Raw genomic sequence first — 22,571 nt, 5'->3', positions numbered from 1 at the left:
CCATCCGCACAATGAACTCCATCCACTCCGGATCTCCGACTGACCCCTGCCCTCACCACGTCTTCAACAAGGCCGACGCTGTCATCGCACCCCACCTGCGGGACATCATCAACACCTCCTTCGACACCGCCACCTTCCCTGAGAGCTGGAAGCACGCCGAACTCAGCGCTCTTCTCAAGAAACCCACAGCAGACCCCACCGACCTCAAGAACTACCGTCCCATCTCGCTCCTCCCGTTCCCGGCCAAAGTCATCGAGAAGACCGTCAACAAACAGCTGGCCGCCTTCCTCGAGACGAATGGATCCCTCGACCCCTCACAGTCTGGCTTCCGAGCGAACCACAGCACCGAGACCGCCCTCATCGCTGCCACCGATGACATACGAACTCTGATGGACAACGGAGAAACAGCGGCCCTCATCCTCCTGGACCTCTCCGCGGCTTTCGACACTGTCTGCCACCGCACCCTAGTACAGCGCCTCGGCAACATCGGAATACAGGACAAGGCACTGGAATGGATCACCTCCTTCCTCGACGGAAGAACACAGAGAGTCCGCCTACCACCGTACAAGTCAGAGGCCACCAAAGTCATCTGCGGCGTCCCCCAGGGATCCTCACTGAGCCCCACCCTCTTCAACGTCTACATGAGCCCCCTCGCGGCCATCGCACGCCAACACAACCTCAACATAATCTCCTACGCCGACGACACCCAGCTGATCCTCTCCCTGACCAACGACCCCACCACCGCCAGAGCCAACCTGCACGAAGGGATGAAAGATGTAGCCGAATGGATGACGACCAGCCGCCTGAAACTGAACTCGGACAAGACGGAGGTCCTCATCCTGGGCTCCTCGCCCTCCGCCTGGGACGACTCCTGGTGGCCCCCCGCCCTGGGCACCGCACCCAAACCGACGGACCACGCACGCAACCTGGGCTTCATCCTGGACTCCTCCCTCTCCATGACCAGACAAGTAAACGCCGTCTCCTCGTCTTGCTTCAACATCCTGCGCATGCTACTTAAGATCTTCCGGTGGATCCCCACCGAGACGAGGAAGACGGTCACCCAGGCCCTCGTCACTAGCCGACTGGACTACGGCAACGCCCTCTACGCCGGAACCACCGCCAAGCTCCAGAAGAGACTCCAGCGGATCCAGAACGCCTCGGCCAGACTCATCCTCGACATCCCCCGACGCAGCCACATCTCCGGACACCTGAGAGATCTGCACTGGCTCCCGGTCAACAAGAGAATCACCTTCCGTCTCCTCACCCACGCGCACAAAGCCCTACACGACCAAGGCCCGAGCTACCTCAACAACCGGATCAACTTCTACACTCCCAAGCGCCTCCTCAGATCAACCAGCCACGCCCTCGCCGCCGTCCCCCGCATCCGAAGAGCGACAACAGGAGGAAGATCCTTCTCCTACCTGGCTGCCAAGACCTGGAACTCACTCCCGACCGACCTGCGCCTGACCCAAGACCACCTCTCCTTCAGGAAGAAGCTCAAGACCTGGCTGTTCGAGCAGTAACGGCACCCCCCCATCCCAGCGCCTTGAGACCCTACGGGTGAGTAGTGCGCTCTATAAATGACTTGATTGATTGATTAATTGATACCACCTTAATACTCATAATTTAAAAGTATACGACTTGTATTAAACCCCAGAGATGTATGTCTAACCAAACGCAGTAAATCAAACTTATGTTTGTCCTATTTCTGTGGATGTGCTTCCCCTACAGGGCAGATTTCACAACCATGCTTTTCCAGGGGTCGGTATGCCTCGACAGGAAGTGAAGCTGTGTTTTTAGGGCGTGTCTGGTTATGAGACGGAGCCCTCACATGGGCCTATTTGTCAGTGGTGGCTGTCATTAACAAAGGGTGTGGGAGAGCAAGCCCCGGGTATAATAATAATTTTTAAAACGTACCTGACGCCACCGGCCGCGTCGTGCATCGCGTCCTTCCTGCTGGCCTCTTCCTGGGTCACAGCAGCCCCTGGAACAGACACCCAGCCATTCCCTGTGCTGGAGGGATTGGTGTGAGCAGACTGAAAAGACGCCCTGCTCAGACAAGGGAGTCTGTGGCGGTTCCTCCATCCTGCTGCTGAATGCAGCTGAGCTGGAGAAACCTAAGTGCGCATGTGAGTTTTAGTCGGCCTGAGACACCTGGCCAAACACACATGAGCACTTTGAGAGTGCGATCGCACTCCTCTTCCACTCACCCATGCCGCGCCCCTCCATGCACAAGCTGGCAAACAAAATATAAAACGATGCTAGAGCATTGTTTTATTTTTCGTTAGCTGGCTCTGCGCCAGGCAGTGGGGCAATGCTGCAATTTGTTCTGTTAAATGTCGCAGAAGTGCACCCCAAAAGCCGGACGGGTTGGACAGTTATGGCATAAAGACAGTACCCATAGTTTTTTTCAGGTGTGGAGTGAGGAATCTGAAAAATGTTTGTCATGTGAAGTTTTTGACATTTTCAGCCTAAGTACAAACATGTGACTTTGGTGGAGGCGCCGCTGTGAGATCAGACGTACGAGCTGAAAACTTCGTCACTGAAAGGGGTGTTCTCATCACTGGCGGGACTCCTGGGCCCTCCCATGACCAATAATCGTAGCATTATCACACATTTAGATTTAAATGAGGAATAACATGCCGAAATGGGATGTCCATATGCTTGTTTTTTTCACATTAAAAGGCACCTGCTTAATACCTCTCTTTCCGGGTGCTGACAGATATCTGCGTACAGAAATGGCATTAACACATTTATTGATGAGGAACTATCAGTATTCTGCACATGTACAACAAGCCAAATGCATTGTCATTTTCACACTAGCACGCCGTGAGGGCAACGGCTCCTGCCTACTTGAAAAACACCGCGAGGGACGCGGTACCTTCCCTTGGCTCAGGCGAGCCCCAAGACACGACGCGGGAAAGACTACATTTCCCAGCTGCCCATGGACCAGGAGCAGGCGCAGCTCTGACGACACCAACGCGCCCGGAGGCGCCTTAACAGCAGGGAGCGCCGAACGCTCCCGGGGGACATTGTCATTTTCACACTAGCACGCCGTGAGGGCAACGGCTCCTGCCTACTTGAAAAACACCGCGAGGGACGCTGTACCTTCCCTTGGCTCAGACGAGCCCCACGACACGACGCGGGAAAGACTACATTTCCCAGCTGCCCAAGGACCAGGTGCAGGCGCAGCTCTGACGACACCAACGCGCCCGGAGGCACCTTAACAGCAGGGAACGCCTCTCGCCACACGAGTCGCGCGCGGGAGAAGCCCGGGACAAGGGCGGGACAGTCTGTGGCAGTCCGGGGCAGGACGAGGCTGGGCTGAGCCACGGATTCTGGTCGTTGTAGCAGAGGTTACTGACACCCGCTAGAGTGAGACTTTTGAGTTCCCCGTACGTGTACTATCATTACTGATTTGTAAAGCTATAGGAATTGAGCTGACATAAATTCTACTATTATCGTATCTTGCTATTCCTGATAGCATTTGTTCTCCTAATTTGAATACTTTAGGATTAGCCGCTAAGTGTTAACAGTGTCTAAACATAAAGTTGTAAAAACCCCACCAGTATCAGCCACGATGGACAACTATTTAGTGAAAGTGGTTAATAAAATTAATAAAGAACGACGACTATCGTTAGGCCGGGGGAGCCCTCCTGCTATATCCCCTACACCGCCTACCCTTTTGGCCGTATCACCATCGGATGATAGCTGTGAATTTGGTAACCCTGATGTTTTAATAACGGAAGTGCCTGTCCAATTATCGTCCAATCAGGATTTACTGGATGTATCTTATGATCTTCCAGTACAGCGCTCCCCGACCCCTAGAGCACAGAGAGCACTGAGGACATGTAGGAACGCACAAACTAAACGTGGGGGAAATCGTAATAAAAAAAGAGCAGAAACACCACCCAAAAGTGCTGCATGTGATGCAGAGCTAGTAGATAATAAAGGCACAGTTAAAATGAATACTGAGCAACTTGACCTCCTAGTCAGTATTATAGATGCAAAGATAGAAATGATTATTAAACCCCTAGTGGCTAAACTTGATCTGATTTCTGCGGAAGTATTAAGATTAGGAGGCCTTTTGGGCACCCACATTGATATGGCTGAAAGATCCAGGGCTGTTGATAAGGGTTCTAGAGTTAACAATGACATATCCAAGCTATCGCAAGGGGGGTTATGCGTAAATGAAGCAGCTACGCCCGACCCCCTGCCAAAAGTATGTCAGAAAAAAACAGCAGCAACAGTACCAGAGAGGAAGACGGGATCAATAGAAGTGAAGAAAAGACGTTTTATTAATCTTCCCCCTGACTGTGCACCATATGTGGTCGTTTTAACTAATGTACCAACTTCTGAAATTAACTCGACCCAGTATCAGCAGGAATCACATGAATCTCTTAAAAATAAAACAGTTTCATGGTTGCATAAGTAATGTGGGTTCCCAATTACCTATTCTGATCAAGTATTAACCACTAGAAGGGTAAACTGGATTGGCAACTCCAGTAAGACCTGTAGGGGCGACTGTGTTATTGTTAATTTTAAACATCCCCAACACGTCACAACTGTCCTGTTAAGAGCAGCCTCCCTAATTTGTGATGAGAATAGTGTATGTGTGCGCCCGCTTGGCTACTTCTACAGACACCTTATTAAAGCGCCCCCTGATAACAATAAAAGTAGACCTTATACACTTATCCATCGCCCAGTTTTCGAGGTCCCAACGCAAAACAGATATCAAGCTCTAAGTTCCCTGGATTCAAATGATTGACATATCCAGGTTTGCGGGCCTCCCCTGTGTGTGACTCCAAATAGTCAGGTGAATGAACTAAGCGAAAAGCATATAGGCTCGGAGTTAACCTTGACGTCCGATTCAGATTTGATTAATGATAGTGGGTCCAAAACTGTCTTTACAAAAGGGAGGACGGTAAACGACCAAAGACTGGTGGATGTAGATAATCTAAATGCTGGCATAGATGTGGAAGAGTATAGTGGGGACGATATCAATTGTTACACTGCCCAAGACCAGCCGTGGAAATATGAGGGGAATATCAATTGTTAGTTGGAATATAGCTGGCTCGGCCTCTAAAGAAAGAATGCTGGGGTGGCCCAATTTTATTAGATCACATGACATTCTGTGTCTCCAAGAAACTTGGTGTTCCACAAAACCCAGTTATGAGGGGTTTGTTTGTTATCACCTAGAAGCATTAAGGTCGCGGCACGGTAGAGCAAAGGGTGGATTGCTTATTTTATTGTCCTTAAATTTAATGTTGACTGTAGTTAGACATTTAACTGTTGGAACACATTCCCAAATCTTATGGATTCATGAAAAGGAAGGCCATCAGGTGCTTTTAGTTAATTTTTATAATAATATATTCGACAATACACGGCACAAAGTAATAGTTGAATTAGAAAGTGCCATAGCGAAGCTGATAGCAGAGGCGAAAACTACCTTCAATTTTATCTGGGTTGGTGATTCTAACTCTCCGATCTGCCCAATGTCATTCACCCGGGCATGTGGGGTACAAAATAATAGGGGTGATAATACCCCCCATTTCCCACATAATGTATATGGTGAGGCAATAAATAATATAGTGTCAACTTATGATTTAGAGCTCTTACAGCCTGCCAAAGACGCCCTTGGCCAAACCATTCCTACCTATACAGGCAGGAATACTAATTCCCACATTGACCATGTTATGGTCTCATCAAATATTGTGTCATACTGTTTGACCCCGGTAATTGAGGAATCCACCCTAAGTGACCACAATTGTATTCTAATGAGAACTGAGATTTGGAAACGTAGTATATTGCGGATGTCCAGAATCATAGCTAACGTTGAACCATACCGGACTAACGGGACAAGGTTAAGGTGGAAAGGGGAAAAATCTGAGAAGGTAATAAGCATAATTATATCTAAATCTATGGCAGATATTAATGGTATCCTGACACCAGGGAGTCCCTCGGTTCTTATTTTAGAGAATTTTATTAATATTAATAAGACCATAGATACCATATTTACTGGGACCAGGAAAGGGAAAACCACCCATAAAAAGGGATGGTTCGATCATGCATGCACAGTCCTCCTTCCTCAATTAAAACAGGCGTTAGCTCTTAGGCCTAGGGACAAGAACAAAGTAATGCTCTTAAGATGTGATTACAAATTGGCTCTTTCCAAGAGGAAGAGGGAGTTGCAGCAAGAAGCCTGGAACAAATTAGTGCAGGCAGCGGATACCTCCGACTGCTGCCTGTTTTGGGCAACAGTAAACTCCCCCTTTCTTATGGACGATAAAGCCCCACATCTTGCGTCCCATGTCAGCCACTTTTCAGCCATATTTCAAACTGCTGGCCATAATGGTGTGAAACAAAGATTATGGCCTATAGTCCCATTAGACATTACTTTACCTGAGGTGGAGAACAGTATTGAGGCCAGTAAGGGGGGTAAGGCCCAAGGACCGGACGAGGTCCCTATCGACGTCTATAAGGCCCTCGCAGTGTTATGGGGCCCTATACTTACCTTAGTTCTTAATGCAGCAGTAACTACCATGATCCCACCAACATGAGGGGACTCTATTATTGTGCCTATCCACAAAAGGGGGACAAGTCAGCAGCATGTAATTACCGCCCGATCAGCGTACTTGATTCATCTGTGAAAATCATGAGTAGAGTGTTGCTGTTCAGGTTGGAAGAGTGGGCCGATGAGAGGGGGATCCTGGCCAGCTCACAGTATGGTTTTAGGAAGGGGCGTGGTACATTAGACCAATGCTTAAATCTAGATCTATTAATTGGCAAATACACCAAGGCCAAGCATGGCACTTTATATCTTTGCTTCGCTGATTTAAGCAGTGCATTTGATCTGGTCGACCATTCACTTTTATGGCCAACCCAGTTAAAACTTGGTACACCTGAGGAAAATATTTTCTTTTTAGCCCGACTCTACGAAAAGATGCAAGCCTGTGTGCGCTACGGGGTAAGCAGGGAGTGTACCCCTAATTTTTATGTAAAGCGTGGAATAAGACAGGGTTGTGTCCTCGCCCCCCTGCTTTTTACTCTTTTTATAAATGCCGTGGACTCAATTTTAAAAACAGTTAGAGCTGATGCGCCTCGAGTAAAAGGGTCAGAAGTGCCAGTACTGCTTTACGCTGACGACGGTGTGTTATTGTCAAGGACCCCAATAGGTCTCCAGCGTCTGATGGACCGGTTCTCTGTTTTTATAAAAGAGAGAAAACTATTAATTAATAAGAGCAAAACCCATAAGATGATCTGTGGGGCTAGGGCTAATAAAAATCATGTATTTTTTATAGAAGGGGTGAAAGTGCAGCAAGTTGAAATTTTTTGCTATTTGGGTGTTACTTTTTCAAGGGATGGTAGTTGGTCCCAGGATCTTGTAAATGTAAGGTCAAAGATGGCAAAAAGCGCCTATGGTATTTTTAAATTCGCCTCTAAAATTGGCGATAGACGAATCGGTGATATGATGCAGATTTATCAGGCAAGGAGTGTCTCGATTGCATTATACGGGGCCGGGTTGTGGGGATATTCTAACGTAGGCCGTTTGCAAACGGAAGAAAATACCTTCCTTAAAAAACTCCTCTGCCTACCTGCCTCTGGGAGTGGAGAAGTGTGGCTCAGGGGTTAGATGCGGCAGACCCGGAATCTGAGATCGGTCCTGGACCAGGGTTCAATTCCCCGCCCCGGCGGGTCTTTGGCTAAAAATTCCACGGACTCGATAATTCTCGCCCCGGTGCCTCTTCGACTCACGGGTTCACACTCTGCGACTCTGGGCAACAGCTTGCTTAATCTCCACAACGGCCCCTCGCGGCGGGATGCCTGACTTTCACCTTGTGGATACCCTGCTATCTCACAGGGGAATATCAGGAAGGGTTCCCTAAGCAAGCGCCGGGAAACCCACTGCGGGTAGCTGTGCGCTATATAAGCTCAACTACATTTACATCTTATATAATTAAGGCCTTTAATGATTTGGCGATCTGTTTGGCACAAGGAAGAGACAGCTTTTAATCAACATGTTATCAAGGATTGCCTTGATCTGGTTAATTATTCTAAGATCCCCTGGCTAAAGTACATCATAGTCAGTTTTCAGGCAATTTATGATCTAGATATAACAGTGGACCCCTATGCTGCAGGAGATTTCTCTACCTGGCCGCCAAGACTTGGAACTCCCTCCCGGCCCACCTCCGCCTGACCCAAGACCACCTCGCCTTCAGGAAGCAGCTCAAGACCTGGCTGTTCGAGCGGTAGCGGACCCCCTCCCCCCAGCGCCTTGAGACCCTCCGGGTGAGTAGTGCGCTATATAAATGCTTTGATTGATTGATTGATTGATTAAGCAGGAGATGAAAAATAAACGTATGCTGTATAAAGCTAAAAAAGCGTTTAGTTGCCAATGGACACCTAACTACACTCGACCTCTATAATAAATACATTGATTGCGAAGGTTTTCAACCATACTTAAGCCAGGTAACCAGACCACCCATAGTTTTGTTCTTACGAGACTTAGACTTGGACTGGCTCACCACTTGGTGTCTTTTCCCCATCTTAAGAAGCACCCTGTTGGTCCCTGTCCATGGGATGGCCGTTCTAAACAAAGCACATTGCACTTTATGTTAATCTGTACCCTTTTCATGAATTTCAGGGTAGCCTACCTGAAACCAATGTTTATAAAATATGGTATCTATAATGTTGAGGAGGCAATGAGGCTGATTTAGAATGTGGATTCGCCTGATAAATGTTTTTTTACTGCTACTTTTCTATGTAAATCTATTCATTCCAGGAAAAGTATGATATTTTACATTTTGTATCTTGTTTTTTAACCTGTAAATCGTCACCTAATTATATGTTTTCTGCCTGTATGCTTTTATGGTCATTTGTATTATATGAGCCGAATAAAGCTTCATGAAATGAAATGAATGCATTGAATTCAAACACAATACGATTTACTCACACACCGACCTTCTCAAAATGGGGGCGATGGTGTTGAAGCGTCGGAAAAACATTAACACTAGTTCCAAACCCTTCTCGTCTGGGTTTTCTGCCCATGTTTTTCGCGGACTCATGTTTTTCGCTGGGCAGCTGCATTTGTAGTTTAGACTGATGAATGTTTTTTTTCAATGTTTACTTCTCATTGAGTTCGTGCTATTTCAGGTTTTTGCCTGTGTTTTAACACATACAGAGTGTGCAACATCAAGAAAATAAAATAGCCATCTCCACAACAACTGCTTGGGTGTAACTCCAACGTATCTACTGGGGCATGACTCCCCTTATTTATTTGGTACAAACAGATTAATGATTAGACATTCTCAACAACGCATCAATTATTGTGAAAATGCTAACCATTTTTTCATATACTTTTTGTTCTTATGTGTTTTACCCTCTGTGTCCATGAGTGCATGCTGATGTGTTTTACTGAGCGTGCATGGATCTTTCTCTGTGTGCTGATACATGGTTTACTCTTGTTTTGTAATTGTGTGTATGCTGGTGTTTGTGTACGTGTTGGGCATTACTGCTTGAGTAACAGTTGTTTGTTTGTGCCCGGGTGCCTCCCTGAGGTTTACCCTTGGGGTACACGAGTGCAAGCATTGCTGATGTGTTTCACTGAGTGTGCATGGATCTTTCTCTGTGTGCTGATACATGGTTTACTCTTGTTTTGTAATTGTGTGTATGCTGGTGTTTGTGTACGTGTTGGGCATTATTGCTTGAGTAACAGTTGTTTGTTTGTGCCCGGGTGCCTCCCTGAGTTGTACCCTCGGTGCACACGAGTGCAAGCATTGCTGAGGTGTTTCACTGAGTGTCCGTGGATGTTTCTGTGTGTGCTGATACATGGTTTACTCTTGTTTTGTAATTGTGTGTATGCTGGTGTTTGTGTACGTGTTGGGCATTACTGCTTGAGTAACAGTTGTTTGTTTGTGCCCGGGTGCCTCCCTGAGTTGTACCCTCGGTGTACACGAGTGCATGCATTGCTGATGTGTTTCACTGAGTGTCCGTGGATGTTTCTGTGTGTGCTGATACATGGTTTACTCTTGTTTTGTAATTGTGTGTATGCTGGTGTTTGTGTACGTGTTGGGCATTACTGCTTGAGTAACAGTTGTTTGTTTGTGCCCGGGTGCCTCCCTGAGGTTTACCCTCGGTGTACACGAGTGCAAGCATTGCTTATGTGTTTCACTGAGTGTGCATGGATCTTTCTCTGTGTGCTGATACATGGTTTACTCTTGTTTTGTAATTGTGTGTATGCTGGTGTTTGTGTACGTGTTGGGCATTACTGCTTGAGTAACAGTTGTTTATTTGTGCCCGGGTACCTCCCTGAGTTGTACCCTCGGTGTACACGAGTGCATGCATTGCTGATGTGTTTCACTGAGTGTCCGTGGATGTTTCTGTGTGTGCTGATACATGGTTTACTCTTGTTTTGTAATTGTGTGTATGCTGGTGTTTGTGTACGTGTTGGGCATTATTGCTTGAGTAACAGTTGTTTGTTTGTGCCCGGGTGCCTCCCTGAGGTTTACCCTCGGTGTACACGAGTGCATGCATTGCTGATGTGTTTCACTGAGTGTCCGTGAATGTTTCTGTGTGTGCTGATACATGGTTTACTCTTGTTTTGTAATTGTGTGTATGCTGGTGTTTGTGTACGTGTTGGGCATTATTGCTTGAGTAACAGTTGTTTGTTTGTGCCCGGGTTCCTCCCTGAGTTGTACCCTCGGTGTACACGAGTGCATGCATTGCTGATGTGTTTCACTGAGTGTCCGTGGATGTTTTTGTGTGTGCTGATACATGGTTTACTCTTGTTTTGTAATTGTGTTTATGCTGGTGTTTGTGTACGTGTTGGGCATTATTGCTTGAGTAACAGTTGTTTGTTTGTGCCCGGGTGCCTCCCTGAGGTTTACCCTCGGTGTACACGAGTGCAAGCATTGCTGATGTGTTTCACTGAGTGTGCATGGATCTTTCTCTGTGTGCTGATACATGGTTTACTCTTTTTTTGTAATTGTGTGTATGCTGGTGTTTGTGTACGTGTTGGGCATTATTGCTTGAGTAACAGTTGTTTGTTTGTGCCCGGGTGCCTCCCTGAGTTGTACCCTCGGTGTACACGAGTGCATGCATTGCTGATGTGTTTCACTGAGTGTCCGTGGATGTTTCTGTGTGTGCTGATACATGGTTTACTCTTGTTTTGTAATTGTGTGTATGCTGGTGTTTGTGTACGTGTTGGGCATTATTGCTTGAGTAACAGTTGTTTGTTTGTGCCCGGGTGCCTCCCTGAGGTTTACCCTCTGTGTACACGAGTGCATGCATTGCTGATGTGTTTCACTGAGTGTCCGTGGATGTTTCTGTGTGTGCTGATACATGGTTTACTCTTGTTTTGTAATTGTGTGTATGCTGGTGTTTGTGTACGTGTTGGGCATTACTGCTTGAGTAACAGTTGTTTGTTTGTGCCCGGGTGCCTCCCTGAGTTGTACCCTCGGTGCACACGAGTGCAAGCATTGCTGAGGTGTTTCACTGAGTGTCCGTGGATGTTTCTGTGTGTGCTGATACATGGTTTACTCTTGTTTTGTAATTGTGTGTATGCTGGTGTTTGTGTACGTGTTGGGCATTACTGCTTGAGTAACAGTTGTTTGTTTGTGCCCGGGTGCCTCCCTGAGTTGTACCCTCGGTGCACACGAGTGCAAGCATTGCTGAGGTGTTTCACTGAGTGTCCGTGGATGTTTCTGTGTGTGCTGATACATGGTTTACTCTTGTTTTGTAATTGTGTGTATGCTGGTGTTTGTGTACGTGTTGGGCATTACTGCTTGAGTAACAGTTGTTTGTTTGTGCCCGGGTGCCTCCCTGAGTTGTACCCTCGGTGCACACGAGTGCAAGCATTGCTGAGGTGTTTCACTGAGTGTTCGTGGATGTTTCTGTGTGTGCTGATACATGGTTTACTCTTGTTTTGTAATTGTGTGTATGCTGGTGTTTGTGTACGTGTTGGGCATTACTGCTTGAGTAACAGTTGTTTGTTTGTGCCCGGGTACCTCCCTGAGTTGTACCCTCGGTGTACACGAGTGCATGCATTGCTGATGTGTTTCACTGAGTGTCCGTGGATGTTTCTGTGTGTGCTGATACATGGTTTACTCTTGTTTTGTAATTGTGTGTATGCTGGTGTTTGTGTACGTGTTGGGCATTATTGCTTGAGTAACAGTTGTTTGTTTGTGCCCGGGTGCCTCCCTGAGGTTTACCCTCGGTGTACACGAGTGCAAGCATTGCTGATGTGTTTTACTGAGCATGCATGGATCTTTCTGTGTGTGCTGATACATGGTTTACACTTGTTTTGTAATTGTGTGTATGCTGGTGTTTGTGTACGTGTTGGGCATTATTGCTTGAGTAACAGTTGTTTGTTTGTGCCCGGGTGCCTCCCTGAGGTTTACCCTCCGTGTACACGAGTGCATGCATTGCTGATGTGTTTCACTGAGTGTCCGTGAATGTTTCTGTGTGTGCTGATACATGGTTTACTCTTGTTTTGTAATTGTGTGTATGCTGGTGTTTGTGTATGTGTTGGGCATTACTACTTGAGTAACAGTTGTTTGTTTGTGCCCGGGTGCCTCCCTGAGGTTTACCCTCTGTGTACACGAGTGCATGCATTGCTGATGTGTTTCACTGAGTGTCCGTGGATGTTTCTGTGTGTGCTGATACATGGTTTACTCTTGTTTTGTAATTGTGTGTATGCTGGTGTTTGTGTACGTGTTGGGCATTACTGCTTGAGTAACAGTTGTTTGTTTGTGCCCGGGTGCCTCCCTGAGTTGTACCCTCGGTGTACACGAGTGCATGCATTGCTGAGGTGTTTCACTGAGTGTCCGTGGATGTTTCTGTGTGTGCTGATACATGGTTTACTCTTGTTTTGTAATTGTGTGTATGCTGGTGTTTGTGTACGTGTTGGGAATTATTGCTTGAGTAACAGTTGTTTGTTTGTGCCCGGGTGCCTCCCTGAGGTTTACCCTCGGTGTACACGAGTGCAAGCATTGCTGATGTGTTTTACTGAGCGTGCATGGATCTTTCTGTGTGTGCTGATACATGGTTTACACTTGTTTTGTAATTGTGTGTATGCTAATGTTTGTGTACGTGTTGGGCATTATTGCTTGAGTAACAGTTGTTTGTTTGTGCCCGCGTGCCTCCCTGAGGTTTACCCTCGGTGTACACGAGTGCATGCATTGCTGATGTGTTTCACTGAGTGTCCGTGAATGTTTCTGTGTGTGCTGATACATGGTTTACTCTTGTTTTGTAATTGTGTGTATGCTGGTGTTTGTGTACGTGTTGGGCATTACTGCTTGAGTAACAGTTGTTTGTTTGTGCCCGGGTGCCTCCCTGAGGTTTACCCTCTGTGTACACGAGTGCATGCATTGCTGATGTGTTTCACTGAGTGTCCGTGGATGTTTCTGTGTGTGCTAATACATGGTTTACTCTTGTTTTGTAATTGTGTGTATGCTGGTGTTTGTGTACGTGTTGGGCATTACTGCTTGAGTAACAGTTGTTTGTTTGTGCCCGGGTGCCTCCCTGAGTTGTACCCTCGGTGCACACGAGTGCAAGCATTGCTGAGGTGTTTCACTGAGTGTCCGTGGATGTTTCTGTGTGTGCTGATACATGGTTTACTCTTGTTTTGTAATTGTGTGTATGCTGGTGTTTGTGTACGTGTTGGGCATTACTGCTTGAGTAACAGTTGTTTGTTTGTGCCCGGGTGCCTCCCTGAGTTGTACCCTCGGTGCACACGAGTGCAAGCATTGCTGAGGTGTTTCACTGAGTGTCCGTGGATGTTTCTGTGTGTGCTGATACATGGTTTACTCTTGTTTTGTAATTGTGTGTATGCTGGTGTTTGTGTACGTGTTGGGCATTACTCCTTGAGTAACAGTTGTTTGTTTGTGCCCGGGTACCTCCCTGAGTTGTACCCTCGGTGTACACGAGTGCATGCATTGCTGATGTGTTTCACTGAGTGTCCGTGGATGTTTCTGTGTGTGCTGATACATGGTTTACTCTTGTTTTGTAATTGTGTGTATGCTGGTGTTTGTGTACGTGTTGGGCATTATTGCTTGAGTAACAGTTGTTTGTTTGTGCCCGGGTGCCTCCCTGAGGTTTACCCTCGGTGTACACGAGTGCAAGCATTGCTGATGTGTTTTACTGAGCGTGCATGGATCTTTCTGTGTGTGCTGATACATGGTTTACACTTGTTTTGTAATTGTGTGTATGCTGGTGTTTGTGTACGTGTTGGGCATTATTGCTTGAGTAACAGTTGTTTGTTTGTGCCCGGGTGCCTCCCTGAGGTTTACCCTCGGTGTACACGAGTGCATGCATTGCTGATGTGTTTCACTGAGTGTCCGTGAATGTTTCTGTGTGTGCTGATACATGGTTTACTCTTGTTTTGTAATTGTGTGTATGCTGGTGTTTGTGTACGTGTTGGGCATTACTGCTTGAGTAACAGTTGTTTGTTTGTGCCCGGGTGCCTCCCTGAGGTTTACCCTCTGTGTACACGAGTGCAAGCATTGCTGATGTGTTTCACTGAGTGTCCGTGGATGTTTCTGTGTGTGCTGATACATGGTTTACTCTTGTTTTGTAATTGTGTGTATGCTGGTGTTTGTGTACGTGTTGGGCATTACTGCTTGAGTAACAGTTGTTTGTTTGTGCCCGGGTGCCTCCCTGAGTTGTACCCTCGGTGCACACGAGTGCAAGCATTGCTGAGGTGTTTCACTGAGTGTCCGTGGATGTTTCTGTGTGTGCTGATACATGGTTTACTCTTGTTTTGTAATTGTGTGTATGCTAGTGTTTGTGTACGTGTTGGGCATTACTGCTTGAGTAACAGTTGTTTGTTTGTGCCCGGGTGCCTCCCTGAGTTGTACCCTCGGTGCACACGAGTGCAAGCATTGCTGAGGTGTTTCACTGAGTGTCCGTGGATGTTTCTGTGTGTGCTGATACATGGTTTACTCTTGTTTTGTAATTGTGTGTATGCTGGTGTTTGTGTACGTGTTGGGCATTACTGCTTGAGTAACAGTTGTTTGTTTGTGCCCGGGTACCTCCCTGAGTTGTACCCTCGGTGTACACGAGTGCATGCATTGCTGATGTGTTTCACTGAGTGTTCGTGGATGTTTCTGTGTGTGCTGATACATGGTTTACTCTTGTTTTGTAATTGTGTGTATGCTGGTGTTTGTGTACGTGTTGGGCATTACTGCTTGAGTAACAGTTGTTTGTTTGTGCCCGGGTGTCTCCCTGAGTTTTACCCTCTGTGTACACGAGTGCATGCATTGCTGATGTGTTTCACTGAGTGTCCGTGGATGTTTCTGTGTGTGCTGATACATGGGTTATGTTTGTGTTTCTTGGTGGATGCTCCATAAAAAGGCAGACCCATCGCCAGTTTCCTTGGACCCAGTGTGGCTCAGTTTGCCAGATGGGCCTGACGTGTAATAATGCCCCTTTGGTGTCCCTGCAGTTTTCCATTGGGAGTGTGAAGTGCTTCTACAGATGGGTAGAGCTCCTCCAGGCGTGACTAGGTTGAGGAGGCTAGGGGTGCACGCGCAGGCTTTGGAGTGAAACTGACCGGATGAAATACAAGCAGCATTTTAAGCACCCCTAAAAAGACCTACTACTTCCTGCTGAAAAAGGGCACCCACTGACAAACATGTGCCCAGCAATGTGCAGAAATACGAGCACTGCTTGCACCGGCTGGTTCTGGAACGTCCTTACCTGCGAGTTACTAAAATGTTCACAAACTCCAATTACCAGAATGCACTGGTGACCTTTGGATGGAATGCCAGCAGCGTGCTCCTTCCCTACTGTGCTGATCACTCCAGCAGGCCTGCAGAGACCCAGGTACCCATTGACACTGCTGTTGATAAGCAGCTATATATTAAAAGCTGAAGACATGCTTGAATAAAGTGCTGAATGCAAAATTATTGACTTGCATAAATTTGAATGAATTATTACATCATTTGCATGTTTCAGTTTCAATTAAAGGTATGTTGTTTTTCTCTGCCACACCGTCCTGCTGCTCTCTCATTAGCCACGTGCAGGCAGACTGATTGCAAAGGGGGCAGCAAGGACGTATCCTGCGGTGGAGGGCGCTGGGAAGGATGAAAGCTCGCAGTGCCCCAAAGTCAAGGTGAACTTTGAAGGCCCATTGGAGGGCGCGTGGCACGAGTCTCTGCTCTGGAAATCCCAGGGAGAGGGCTTCTAAATATTCATTTTCATGTGAGAGTCAAGCACCACGTGCTGTACAGAGGACACCTATCAGCTGGTGTTATCATCTCAGCTAATAGTTTTAATATTTGTAGAGCCTATGGGCCATATGTTCTAGCCCCTATCACCACCGGAGCGTTAATTTTTTTGGACGCTCCGCCAATTTCCATATTTACAAGGTGGAGCTAGCGACTTGATGTGGCTTAACGCCATCTTCTAAATGTGTCTTTTTCCGCCGCAGTCCTCTGTGGCAAAGAAGCGGGCGATAGGTGTTGCTTTGGGCGTTCCACCGCAACACCCGTTGGATTTTTGCGCTGCCCCAGATTTACAAGGCTGAGGCAGCACCAAGAACTAACACCAGGGAATACCTGGTCTTGGGATGGTGATACGAGGAGAAATTATGAATTTCTTTGCGGTTTTCAGCTCTTTATATGTGTACTGCACTTCTTTTTTTAATGTTTATTTATTGATAGTTTTAGTGATAACAAAATTGACAGCAAAGAATACATTTGTATGGTTGAGCAATGCTACTGCAAAGATCAACGCACATTTGCTGAAGAGGTTTCATTGCATACATTATACATAAATCACATGCAGTTCTGCAATATGTGTGTGTTCAGATCATTGCAGCAATTAGAACAATTGCTTATTATAAAACATATCTTAAAACAGTCTAAGAACAGATTAAAATGTGGGAAAATAATTGTGTGACTTCTGCTAGCTTCAGTGTAGTGTGTCAGATTGGATATTAAGTGGGGAGGAGGCATTGATTAGTATTACTGTCACTGTATGTAGGGGGTGTATTACCTGGGGAGTGGGGGCGCCAGGATGGCCACCCCTCTGGTCCTCTGGTCAGACCAGTATCCTCTATACTTTCAGGGAGGAATGTTTACAGATCTAGACTCCACCAACTCCAGATCTTTTTCCTTGTTTGGGAGGTGGGATGGGGACGGTTGACCTGCCCTTGCAGTGTGAATTGCTTTGTGTTCTGCCATAATGCCAGTGCACAGGTCGGAGAACCACAATCCGATAGGGGGGACACGGCTGACGTCCAGCTCATTGCTAATCATCGCTTGGCCAAGACCAGTGCCAGGTCAAGAAATGTGTTGTTGGCTTTACATGCAGCGGAATGGGAGGTTACCCCTAGGAGATAATGAAGACCATCCGCGTGGAGTGGAGTGCCTAAGACCTCGGAGAGTACTTCAGTCATCTTATTCCAATAAGGAATCAGCTGGGGACATGTCCATACCATGTGAATACAATTGCCTGTGGTGCCTTGCAGTAGTGGGCAGGACTCCAAAGCCCCTTGATACATACGCGGCAATCTGTGTGGAGTAAGATAAGTATGGTGAAGATAATTAAACGGTGTATATTTGAGTCTGGCGTTCATAGAGATGCATTTCGGGATTCCTAAACATTGTGTTCATTGTTTGTCTGAGAGTGTAGTGGATAAGGCCTCCTCCCGGTAGGCACGGAGAGCAGTGAGGGTTGTTCCTCCTTCCGCTCGTAGGGTGTGCTATAGTAGTGTGACAGCGTGGCGGCCAACCCTGTGTGTAAGCACTACCTGGAGGTGGCTGGATGTGTCTGGTTCATCGTGTGTTCTGTGCCAAACCATATGTAAGTGATGAGTTAGCGAGGCATAGAGGAGGAAAGATCCAGGTGGTACAGCATAGGGTCCACCAGATTCTCAAATGCGCAGAGGATTTTGTCAGTGAAGAGGACTCCCCATGTTGTGAGTTTATCTATGTGGTGGCCTCCAGTCTGCAGCCCAATTCTATGCAGTCCAGCATCACGCAAATAGATAATTCAGGGGAATATGGGGGGTGAGGATGCTTCTTGAGCAGATAGGTGTTCCAGGACGAGCGGACTGTGTGCATAAGGGTATTTCCAGCCCCTTAGGTGACCTGTCTCTCCGAACCCAGCAACCATTCCAGCACTGTAGGGGGGCATATCCCAACTGACCAGTGTCCCAGTTCTGCCATATTTTGGCCGACCAACCAACGAGTAGGCCACGGTAACTGGGCGGCCACATAATAATACTGGTAATTTATGGCACCCTAGCCGTCTTCTGATAGAGGGACATACAGTTTATTAATAGTCAATTGCTTCCTGCCATTACTCCATAGTAATGCAACCAGGAGTGTTCGCAAGTCCTTAACAAACTTTTGGGGTAATAGAATGGAAAGGGCCAAAAAAATCACAAAAAAATGTAAGATGAGTCAGCTGTAAAGGAAAGTCATAGGGACATCTTCAAATAATTCTTGGGGATATTCACACTCATGACAGGAGGAATGGTCAGTGTCTGCCATTTGAGGCATCGTACCATTACCTTGCGCCACGTCTATAGCACACCGAGCTGTATCCTCAGGTGGCTGGGCCTATATGTATCCAATTCCTTTCAAACTTTGTCGCCAACGCCTCTTCCGAGGACAGTGGAAAACAACGTTGCACTTTCCCAGATCCAGTTATCTGCTCTTTTCTGTCCTCAACGACTGCTTTCAATAAATGGCTTGAACATTTGATTGCAGTAATTAGCTAATCATATTCCAGCATAAATTTACACTGATTAATGCATTGAATAATCATTACAGCTATTATTATTTGGATGCAACTCTGTTTTCAGAGTCACTTTGAAATCATCTTATTTAAAATATGTGCAATGTGTCAGTTCTCCTGAATATTCAGGGATTGATTGTGCCTCAACACTAAACTTCCTCAAACTTCTGTACCCTCTATCACCTTTTACATTTCAGGAGAAAGTTGGTGTGTGCTCTCCATGGAACCCAGGCATAAGGTGCATGGCAAACTCAATCAGGACACAAAACATTTGTAAGCAAGCAACTCCATCATGCCTCTCTACAGAAGGGTGGTATGAAATATGCATTTAGTCCATACAATATAATGACTCCCACGTTCTTGCCATCCAGACAGATTACTGCTCAAAACATATCTCAAAACACACAAATGTTTTAAAAACAGGCATATATTTTAGAAAAGTCAAACAATACGCCTTGAGCAAGCTTTAGAACCTATGGTTTCCAATCCCAAAGTAGTTTATCTCATGTAATCCTACAGCTTCTGAATCCTACATCTCTTCCTGATCAATATTCTTGTCTATACATTTAGATTTGCCTTTGAGATGCCAGTTCTACCATGAAGTTCATTAAAGATACGAAGTGAAATAGCGAAGGCACAACATAAACCAAAAAAGTAATATAGTTAATGCCCTAGAAGAATTTGAATAGGACTGATGCACGAGAAAAAGTGGGGTACGGTTACGCCCCAGAAGAAGCGGGGTAAGGCTGGTGTCCCAGAAGAAGTGGAATACAGTTTACACCCCAGAAGAAGTGTGATGGAGATGATCAACCAGAAGATGTACTGGAAGGAGTTGTCTCACAGAATATGTGGATAAGGATAGGGAGAGTTTACAAGAAAGGAAAAGCCAATAAGGATTGATGCCTGAGGAGAAGGTTCATGCACCACAAGAAATGGAGCAGGCTTGATGCCGCAGAAGAAGTGGCACAGGACAGATAAACAAGAAGTGTGGGGTGGGAAGAACACATCAGAAAAAGTAGAAGAGGATTGATAAACCAGAGGAATCTGCTGAATAGAGCTCATTCGCCAGATGAAGAGACATAGGGTTATGGAAGGTGAAATGTGGGCTAGAAAAGATGTCTAAGAAGCAGGACTGGACTGGCCCTTTTGGCATACTGGCGTTTCCAGGTGGCTGTAGGCTCTGCGTCTGCTGTCAAAGGAGGATGGGCCGCCATGAGCTAAAGCACAATAGCCTCATTCTAGTCGCCGCCTGACGTGGTGTGGGTCTGGAATGACCATTTTGGGCAGGGATGATTTTGATTTCTAGACTGGCCTTGCCAGGAAAAATATGAAATATGTCTGATACAGCACAAGAAGTGGATTAAAGCCAATACATGAGAAGAAATTAAATTGAGTTACTAGTAATAACCAAGAGGAAACATTACGAATGATATTTTAGGTCTATTTTTCCATGTAGCCAAGTGCGCTATTGCTTCTCAGGTCAGCGCAGGATAGCAGAAGATGTCTTAAAAATCAAAAAACCGTAAAGGATCTCGGTCAACTGACCCAAAGAGGCAGGAAGTGAAGGCAAACGTTTGAGATGCATGGGAAGAAGTAAAATAGTGTGTGCCACCTCACTTTACAAAATTAGTGTGGCTTCTAGTGGAGTACTGTCTCTACTTTAGGAATACAATAGAACGTAGAGAGTTCATGAAAGCACTCACAAACTCTAATAGAAGAGGTTAATAACTGACATTTGTAAAGGTCAGAACAAAGGACAGATAGGAATATTGTGGTGATATCGGAAACCATCACAAGTTCATAATTGCAAAGACTAATCCAGTGGAAATTAAAAAAAACCCTGAACCCAATTCACAATGCCCCTCATTAAAAGAAAGAAAATTAGATTCAGTCTTTTACCGCTCTGTGTAAAGCGGAGTCCCAACTTTTTAGGGATACACAAGGAACCCGATAAGTACTCAAGGAAATCTGCAGTGAGTAAAGTGTATGTATGAAGAATATGCAGCATGGTCTGTATTATGTAGTATGTCAGTATTGCTCAGGGCATGGCCTTGTTGCAGTTAAAGGGCTGCCTCCAAGGGTTGGTGTAAACTTGTGCCTGCCCTGGGTCAGCTCCGCTTGCGTGTTTTTCTGTGGTGGGACTCGGTGTCCCAGGGGGCAGCATCGACGGAAGACCAGAGGAGGGGGCGGCCACACCTCCCTTTGCGCTACTACGCGCATCACGTGCTCCCATGTTGGGGAGCTCCACTTGCGTATTTTTCTGCGGTGGTACTCGGTGTCCCAGGGGGCAGCATCGACGGAAGGCTGGGTGAGGAGGAGGCCACACCCCCCTTCGCCTTACAAAGCGCATCATGGGCTACTGCTACGCGGGCCGCGCACGGGAGAAGCCCGGGCGAGTGGCAGGCCCGTCTTCGCCCATCATCGATTGGAGGAGGCTGGGCTTAGCCCCCCTCGTTCATCTCTAATCTAGTAGGACTTTTCGTATTGTCTCCTAAATCTGTATTTTTGTTGCCAATATTCAATTCCTTGGTGCCTTACGATCGCTCAGCCTATCACGCTCTTGCCAGTGTCATGGGTAACGCCAGTTGCAATGCCCCAAAGACTCTGCTGTTAGGCCAACTACTGGTACTACCTTAGATTATTTTTTGGCACGTGCAGTGGGTGTAATATTAAGGGCTGAGAAGGACAAATTGGAAACTCATGATGCCAGCATTTGCCCACCACCTGCTAAAAGGAAGCGCCAACCTAGACATCCGGTTGTAGAAAAGCGGAAATCTCACTCTCCTAAGAAGCAGGACCCTCCCAATAACCGTGAGTTTTCAGGAGTCAGTAATCTGGACTGGGACTGGTGTTAGTGCTGGTGGTAGGCCTTCACGCACCTTAGGGCCTGTGGGCCTTGGGCGGCGGGGGGTGGGTTGGGCTTGTTGTCGTGGTCTGCAATGTCGTAGCGCGGGGACACTCCGTTGGAGTAACCAGGCGCTTTACAAGCTTAATAATAATAATCATTTGACTCAGTTCCTAACTGTTGGCCGCCAAATGTGCCATTAAACTATGAAGGCCCATGTGTTGCTCCATCTTCATCTTTCCTCTATGGAGCAGGCCCATGGGGGTATAGCAAGAGCAGGGAGGGCTTATAGTAATGTTAATACTTCTACAGTCGATGGTTCTATGAGCATGGGGGGAGATTATCAACTAGTATTACAGCTGCCTAATCTGAATCTTCCCCCGCGTGCTGTCCCTATGTTGCTATCTTGGCTGGGGCACCTCATCCTAGCCCATGAAAAAGGAATCCACCATCCAATTGAAAAATAAAGTGTGCCACTGGTTACCCTATAATACTGACTTCAATGTTAGTGTCCTTAATGACATTGGGGCATATGTAGGTAGGCGTTTGCGATTCGCAAACACCGAAATTTGCCAAATTTCAGCGTTTGCGAATCGCAAACGCCCCTTTGGTATGTAGGTGGCACTTAGCAAAATAAGGAATCGCAAAAATTGCAATTCCTTATTTTGCTTATAGCATTTAAGGAATTGCAATTTTGCGATTCCTTAAATGCTATGTAGGGGTGCCTTAAAAATTGCGATTTTGGCATAAGGAATCGCAAAATACCACCTACTTCAAGTAGATAGTATTTTGCGATTTCCTTTAAAAATGCACTTTTAAAAAAAATTAAAAGTGCCATGTGGCACACAGACATGCCCTTAGGGCATGTCTGTGCGCCACATGTACTTACAGCAGCCGCGGCCCGTGGAGGGAGTTACGGTGGGGCAGGGAGGCGGGGAGGGGGAGGGGCAGGGTGGGGGGGGGTGCTAAAAACCGGCATATG

Source organism: Lissotriton helveticus, chromosome 6 (genome assembly GCF_964261635.1).
Source record: "Lissotriton helveticus chromosome 6, aLisHel1.1, whole genome shotgun sequence".
Taxonomy (NCBI): Eukaryota; Metazoa; Chordata; class Amphibia; order Caudata; family Salamandridae; genus Lissotriton; species Lissotriton helveticus.
Note: the sequence above shows the minus strand (reverse complement) of the source record.